This window comes from Vicia villosa, unplaced genomic scaffold (assembly GCF_029867415.1).
Source record: "Vicia villosa cultivar HV-30 ecotype Madison, WI unplaced genomic scaffold, Vvil1.0 ctg.000488F_1_1, whole genome shotgun sequence".
Taxonomy (NCBI): domain Eukaryota; kingdom Viridiplantae; phylum Streptophyta; class Magnoliopsida; order Fabales; family Fabaceae; genus Vicia; species Vicia villosa.
In genome coordinates, this window is record NW_026705237.1 from 432,104 (window position 1) to 439,910 (window position 7,807).

The 7,807-nt window shown below is 32.6% G+C and overlaps 1 pseudogene; it reads right to left on the minus strand.

Annotated features, from left to right (window-relative positions):
- Window positions 1–4,910: 4,910 nt before the first annotated feature.
- Window positions 4,911–7,341, minus strand: LOC131628886 (uncharacterized; annotated as a pseudogene).
- Between the last annotated feature and the right edge of the window lie 466 nt (window positions 7,342–7,807).

Below are 7,807 nucleotides of genomic sequence, written 5' to 3' on the forward strand. Positions count from 1 at the left end.
TGATTATTTTAAAACTGTCAGAAGCTAAATATGGCGAAATCCAACTAATATTTATTTTATTTATTATTATTATAAAAATAGGTTCATAATGTTGTGAAGTTATTATCATTTTTATAATCTGATGATTACATTGTATACTCACGAGAATACAAAATATGCAATAGAAAATTTTTAATGTTATTTAATTTATAGTCTAAAGTATGATAATTATCAAATTAATATCAAGTGGTATTGAAAATGTTATAACATACTAACCTTTTTCAATAATAAAAAATTATTTTGCTTTGGACTATTGTAACATTATGGTATATTTTTTTAAAAATAAAATAAGAATATGTCTGTGAATTTCAAAAAAAAAAAATTATTTTATGGATTTAACCCAATAAGTACTATATCAACCAAATTCATTCAATTTATCCGTCAAATTTACTTAATTAAATTTATCGGATATCGAATTTTTATCAGTTAATATTAGACTTTAAGAATGAAATTGTAGTTTGCATCTAATTTAAATTTTGTTGAAAATCAAGTGTGAGGAAGAAGTCCCACATTGCTTAGAAAAGGGAAGAATGAACACTTTACAAGTGGTGTGTCTCTCACAAAGTGTGTCCCAAGTGTAATATGCTCCCTCGTTTGAACCCCCTCGTGTTGTCTCCAACAGTGGTATCAATGCTCCCCCTCGTGTTGAAACCTTGCCGCATGTGGTGGGTAGAGGGTCTTCCGTTGAAAAGTGTCAACGGTGGTACAAGTGAACGGTGGTACAACTGTATGTGGAAGAGAGATCTTCCACATGAGGGGGAGCATTGTGTAAGACTCACACTTAAGGGGGAGTGATGAAAATCAAGTGTGAGAAAGAAGTCTCACATTAGTTAGAAAAGGGAAGAATGTACACTTTATAAGTGAGAGAATCCACACACCTATCACCTTAAGGTTTTAGGTGGACAAGTGGTGTGTCTCTCACAAAGTGTGTCCCAAGTGTAATATGCTCCCTCGTTTGAACCCTCTCGTGTTGCCTCCAACAGTGGTATCAGAGTCTTTGATTTCGAGATAAGGACCGACTCACTTGTATCGAAACACTTGCCGCATGTAGTGGGTAGAAGGTCTTGCGTTGAAGAGTGTCAACAATGGTACAAGTGAACGGTGGTACAAGTGTATGTGGAAGAGAGATCTTCCACATGAGGGGGAGCATTGTGTAAGACTCACACTTAAGGGGGGTGTTGAGAATCAAGTGTGAGGAAGAAGTCTCACATTGGTTAGAAAAGGGAAGAATGAACACTTTAGAAGTGAGAGAACCCACACACCTATCACGTTAAGATTTTAGGTGAAGAAGTGACGTGTCTCTCACAAAATGTATCTCAAGTATAATATGATCCCTCATTTAAAGCCCCTTATATTGCCTCCAACAAATTTTATGCTTGATTTCGACCTGATTGATTGTTCAACCCTACTTTGGAGACTTATTTGAATTTTGTCTTGTATCGATTTGAGTTTTGTACTGTCCTTCTCTTAAAGTATATTTTTGCCGTGCACCGACTATATGTAAAATGAATAACGTGTAATATTTTTTTTTAACCAAAAATAACGTGTAATATTAAACTCAACTTAAAGTATATTTTCAAGACAATAAGCTCAAACAAACCTATTTGACAGCATGTTACATATATAAATATGTTTTACGCGGTTATTTTATTAATAATTGTTCTTTTTTATTGACCCACAAATAAACACTTCTAAAAATAGCAAAATATAGTAATTCAAATTCGAAAAAGAAATAATACATGATAGAGTTAAACTCTATATTGTAAAAATTATTTCACCAAAGTTTAATGAAGTGTTAATATATTAATAAAGAAGTTATAATGACTAATTTTATGCAAAATATATAAATAAAATATGATTACACATATACGTAAAAAAATATTTAATTAATTGGTGAAGAAATTTAAAAAAAAAAAAAATTAAGTGTAGTTAAGAAATTAGAAACTATTATTCACCAAATTTTTAATGGTTTTCTAGTTAACCCAATAGTAAATTACCAAAATTTATAAAATGTTCAGATAACCTACAAAGTTTAATTAATTAGTTACTCAGATGAAATGTCTAGTTAGCTACATTTCCATTATTGTTATATTTAATACGATCCAATTACTAATAATCCTTACATGTTCAATTACTAAAATCGTATGCCGTTATTAATTAAACCCTTCAAAACTAGCAAAGTAAGACCAATCACTTAAGTGTAGAGTAGAATTTAGGGTGACCTAAAAGAGCAAAGTAGGAAGAAAACAGCGAGGATAAATAATAAAATTTGACCACATGTACTAATGTAGAAACGTGGAAGGTGTGTTTTCCCATGTACATGAACAATAATATCTTTAACATTTGCTTGCTATAGAACGACCTGTCAACGTTTTGCTTAACATGTATTGCTAAGGTAGGCAAGGATGGTTGACATGACCTATACCACTAATTGAGTGATGAGGCACAATCCACGAATACAACAAATTGTACCAACTCGACAATTTTCCATTGCTATGTCCTATCAACTTATCAATAAGTGGGAGATACAAACTTAGTCCTACACGGTAATTAAACCTATTTGAGTTATTCATTTTTTTGCCCTATATGTATAACGGATCCTAAAGTGAAATAAGTAGCTCAGATCAAATCATATCATAATTTGGAGTTCATATGGAAAACTGAAAATTGATCTAACTAAAATTCGAACTTTGAAAAAAATTTGACAAATAAAATTTTGAATCATACAGAATAATAGTGTGAAAGTGTGCCTCAAAATCTAATTGATGAAGAAAGGAAAATATATTTCAATACTATTAGAAAACAAAACCTTACAAAGAAGCAAGAAAGCGGACAAATGTCATTGTACCCGCAAAGCAGCAATCGCCGATCAACGGCAGAGCTGCAAGACATGTGTTCTAGTGAGCAGAATGGATGTCGACAGCGGAGTTGCATTGTAGACGATGGCGGTTTGGCAGTGGAGTTGTGGTAGTTTGGCAGTCTGGCGACGATGATAAATGGTGGCGAACGGAGTTCGCAGCTTGCAGCAACAAAAAGTCAGCGGCAAGACATTGGTTGTCCGTTCAATCAAGCAGGGGCCGGTTATGTTGTCTTTGGGGGTCGGATTGCAGCCACAGTTCGAAAGAATCTCAAGTTTGAGACTCAGTCGATTCATAGTGTCATTAAGTGATATGTTGTGTTTTGGGCTTGTTTTGGATCTATATGATTTCAATAGCTAAAAGTATGTACTTTTATTAGGGGTGGCAAACGGGCATGCCTGACAGATCTGACCCATTTTGCCACCCCTAATTTTTATGAATTTTATTTGAGAGTATAAGAAGACGGAGGAAAAAGTTGGTAATCCTAGTTAGAGAGAGAACGGTAGAAATTCTTAGGTTTTATATCCTTGAAATTTGGCAGACCTTTCGAGATATCTAAGGAAAACTTAGAAAGACAAAGTTAGAGATTCCTTGGAGTGTATTGTTGGAATTCGACTGACCTTTGGAGGTATCAAAGGGGATCGAGAAACATTTTTAAATGTCTTGAGTTTATGTGATTCATATATAGAGATTTAGACATATTAAGAAACACTTTGGGTATAAAATAAGATTTTTTTTCTTGAGAACTTGGTAGATTATTTTCTTGTAACTCATTTGTTATCTCTTGTAACAACTTTTGAAAGTATAATGAATTGGAATGCTTCTTTCTCCCCATAGTAGATCGGTTTATCTAACTTGATAAACAATATCTTTGACTATTTGTAATTTATATTTCTCTTTCTATGTGTAGATTTTCTTACACTAGTTGGAAAGTTAATTTTTGCTTAAGGTCAATTATTTTGATTGTCATTATTCTTTGCCCTACTCATCATTATTCATGGCTTGATTAAAATGGATCTTAGAGTTTCCCAACAATAAGGCCTTGAGATAGTTGAAAATTTAAATTTAACAACAAGGGGCGCTGATGTTGAACAACCAAGGGCAAGTAATTGTTTTTCTTTCGTATCCACAAAGACTGGTGCAATATCAATGTCGTTCAATAGTTACTATGATTTTAAACGGAAGTTTGCAAGACGTTTGAAATTTTAAAGTTACAAAATATAAATGGATAAATGATATATAAAGCTTCAGAGATATGAGAACTTGTCAGGATTGAATTTCATTCACCGATAGAATATGTAATTTACCAATTAGTTATAAGCAATCTAAACATTCATCAATAACATCACGTATCGCTCAAAACAGAGTTTATTTCTAAACTTCTGATGAGATTTAAACCTTATTTTTTAATTTACGATCTCTCAACATATTAAACAATATGATAGCATTATGATCGGCTATTTAGCGATTCTAAAATCTAACTTCAAATGCTTCAAGATGAAGCTCTTGATTAATGATTGAGATGCAAATGATATATGATCTTAGGGTCAAAAATTGGGGTATGACAAAGGGTCCTAGAGGTTTTTGTTCAAGCAGGGAGATTTGAGTCTCCAAGGCCATGTTATGAGTCGCTAGGGACTCGACCACAGTGTTCGGCTGCTTAAGGGTTACATTAATATGGAGATTTTGTTTTCTAAACTCTTCATTTTGGACAGTTTGTTTTGCTACAAAGCGCTCCATCATGGATTCTATCCTAGAGAGAGTTAGTGTCTCAAGGAAATTCTCCATTATCCTTTCGAGGTCAGATTTATGAACATCTTGTGGTTCCTCAAAATATTGGGAGTGATAATTGTAGAGAACAGTGGCGGAGCTAGATAAAAAAATTTGGGAGGGCCGTTAACGTAAAATAAAGATTTTAAATAAAATATAAATAATATTTTAAATAAAACATTAAAGTTAAAATAAATATAAAGTTAATTACTAAAAAATTAAATTACATGACTTAAAACTACCTTAAAGTAATGCCTTACGCGTTTCGAGTGACTTGAAATCGTCAACAATTGACTTAGAACTAATGCTTGCACTAATATCCCTTTCAATATATACTGTCATGCTATCTCCAAGAAACCCATCATCCTTCTTGTTTCTCAACTTAGTCTTAATAATTTTCATTGCTGAAATAGATCTCTCAGTTGTGACCGTAGAAACAGGAAGAGTCATGATAAGACGAAGTAGTCTATCAATCAAGAAGTAAGTTTCAGCCTGTCCAGATGAAACTAAACACGAACATAGTTCTTGAATAGTTGATAAATTACTCAAGTTTGATTCTTCACGAGTAACAAATAGAAAATGTTAGAGTTGAAATTGCAAATTATTCTTCTCTTGATCACCAAAATCCATAGGAAAATATTTTTCAACTAAAGAACAAATAGTATCAATGCTAAAAGGTTTATATCCATCCTTGGGAGACAAAGAACAAGAAAGAGTTAACAAATCCATTGCTTGCTCACTGAATCTGCTATTCAACTATTGTAACTGCTTGTCCATGGTAGTGAAAAAGATTTTAAATTTAAAGTAATGTTGAATTGTGACTTGATTCTCTTCAAGGCGGGAGCGTCCAAATCTTGTTGTTGAATGAACATCATTAAGATCAAGAATCTCAATACCATGCTTTTCACAAAAAGATATCACTTTAGTAAACAATATATCCCAACCATTTTCTCTCAAACCTTGAATAAGATTTTTTGTTGAACGAACCAAGTTCATAGCATTAACTACATCTTGATTTTTTTTTGTAAAGATTGACAAAGCATATATGTTATTCCCATGATTTCTTTCATCAAGTGCAAAATAAATATAAAATCAAATGCCTTCAAGTAATTGTAACAACTATCTGCATCCCCACGTGTAGCATAACTTCCTCTATCTTTTGCAATTTTTTTTTAAAGTTGAACAAGTTGCTTCATACATGTTTATCAAGCTAGAAATAGAATCGTAATGTGATCCCCAACGAGTATCTCCAGCTCGTTTCAATGTACCAACTTGATTTTCACCTTTACTAGTTACAATTTCATCAATATCTAACAAATAAGCAATTTCTTCTAATTGGGCAGCTTGTAACTTATCATGGCGCTTTGTAGAAGAACAAACAACATTCACAATAAGGATCAGCTTCTCAAAAAATTTATGAACAGGTTTGCTTCTCTTGATGATGTAACTAATGCAAGTTGCAATCGATGAGCAAAACAATGAACATAGTATGCATAAGGACAATTCTTCATAAAGAGGGCTTGTAAGCCATTCCATTTTCCTCCCATATTACTAGCACCATCATACCCTTGGCCACAAATGTTAGAAACATCAAGTTTATGTCGAGAAAGTATATCACATATTGCTTTCTTAAGAGTTAAAGATGTGGTGTCTTTAACATGCTCCACATCAAAAAATCTCTCTTGTATTAAACCAAATTTATCAACAAATCTTAATACAAGAGCCATTTATTCCTTTTTTGACTCATCACGAGCTTCATCAACAACGATACAAAATTTGGAATCACCAATTTTCTCACGAATACTCTTTTTCACCCTACTAGAAAGAATTTGCAAGGGCTCTTTTTGAATTTGATGTGAAGTATACTTGCAATTTTGTGGAGCATTTTCCAACACAACTTTTGCAATTTCATCATTGTAGGATGCTAAAAGTTTCAATAACTTAAGAAAGTTACCTTGATTTCTTGATTTGCTAGTTTCATCGTGACCCCTAAAAGCATAAGCTTGTAGTGTCAACCAACGAACAGTGTCAATTGAAGTCTTGAGTCGTAACCGATTATTCATTCTTTGACTTGAACTTTGAACTTGAATAACATTTCTAATATGACCATCTTGATTCTATAAGACTTGACAAGCTTTCATTGCATTGTTGTGTGGTGAGAAAGAATCCTTCCCTATGTGTTTAATAAAGGAGCAATGTTTTTCATTCCTAACTTTCTTCCAATTTCTAAAACCCATAGAAATAAAGACAAGCGATCCGAGACGTCCACTAATTTTTTTGCTAAAAAGGTAACATGGTAAGCAATATGCGGCATCTTCGGATGGTGAATATTCTAACCATGATGGAAAGATGCTAAACCAAGTATGTTGAAACCTTCTTGAATGATCCACGTTACCGGACAAAGGATAGTTTCTAAATGAATTTGATATGGACCCCATTTTAGATAAGCTCTCCGTATTGCATCCACTTGATTTGGTGGATATTGCCAAATCGGAGGACGCTTTCTAGGATCGCATTCCAAGGAATTTTCAAAACCATGATGCTCTTCAATTGTTGGATTCTCACGAACTATTTCAAATTCGGATGTCGGGATTATAATTTCTTCATCTCTCTCTTCTCTTTCAATTTCACATGCTTTCCTTTTGAATAAAGAATCAATTTTCCTATTATTCATCTTTACTTATCCTATAATATCAGATTAGATCAAAAAATCAATTTAGAGAACATAGAAATTAAAAGAGAAAAAAATTATTAAACTTAAATAATCAAGTTTAATCTGTTTTCAAATACTGGTAACTTCACTGTTAGAAATTAGCAGCAACAATGATTAAATAAACCGTATTACAGTGTATAACTATATTTATAAATTACAGTGTTATGAATTGGCTTAATAAAACTCATATAGATTATTATTGATTAATGATTTAATGTGTTGTTCATCTAATTTAACACATCAAGAAAGAAGAACCCTAAAAATCCCAAAAACACTAATCAAGCAATCACTTTAATTTGTTACTTTTTATAAAAGAAGAATGAATAACGCTTTTTACCTGTTAGATGCCAATCACTTTAACCTGTTCCGATTCCGGTGCCGGTAGCAAATGCATATGAGAAAGAAAAGAAAGGTAGAAGCTTTTTAC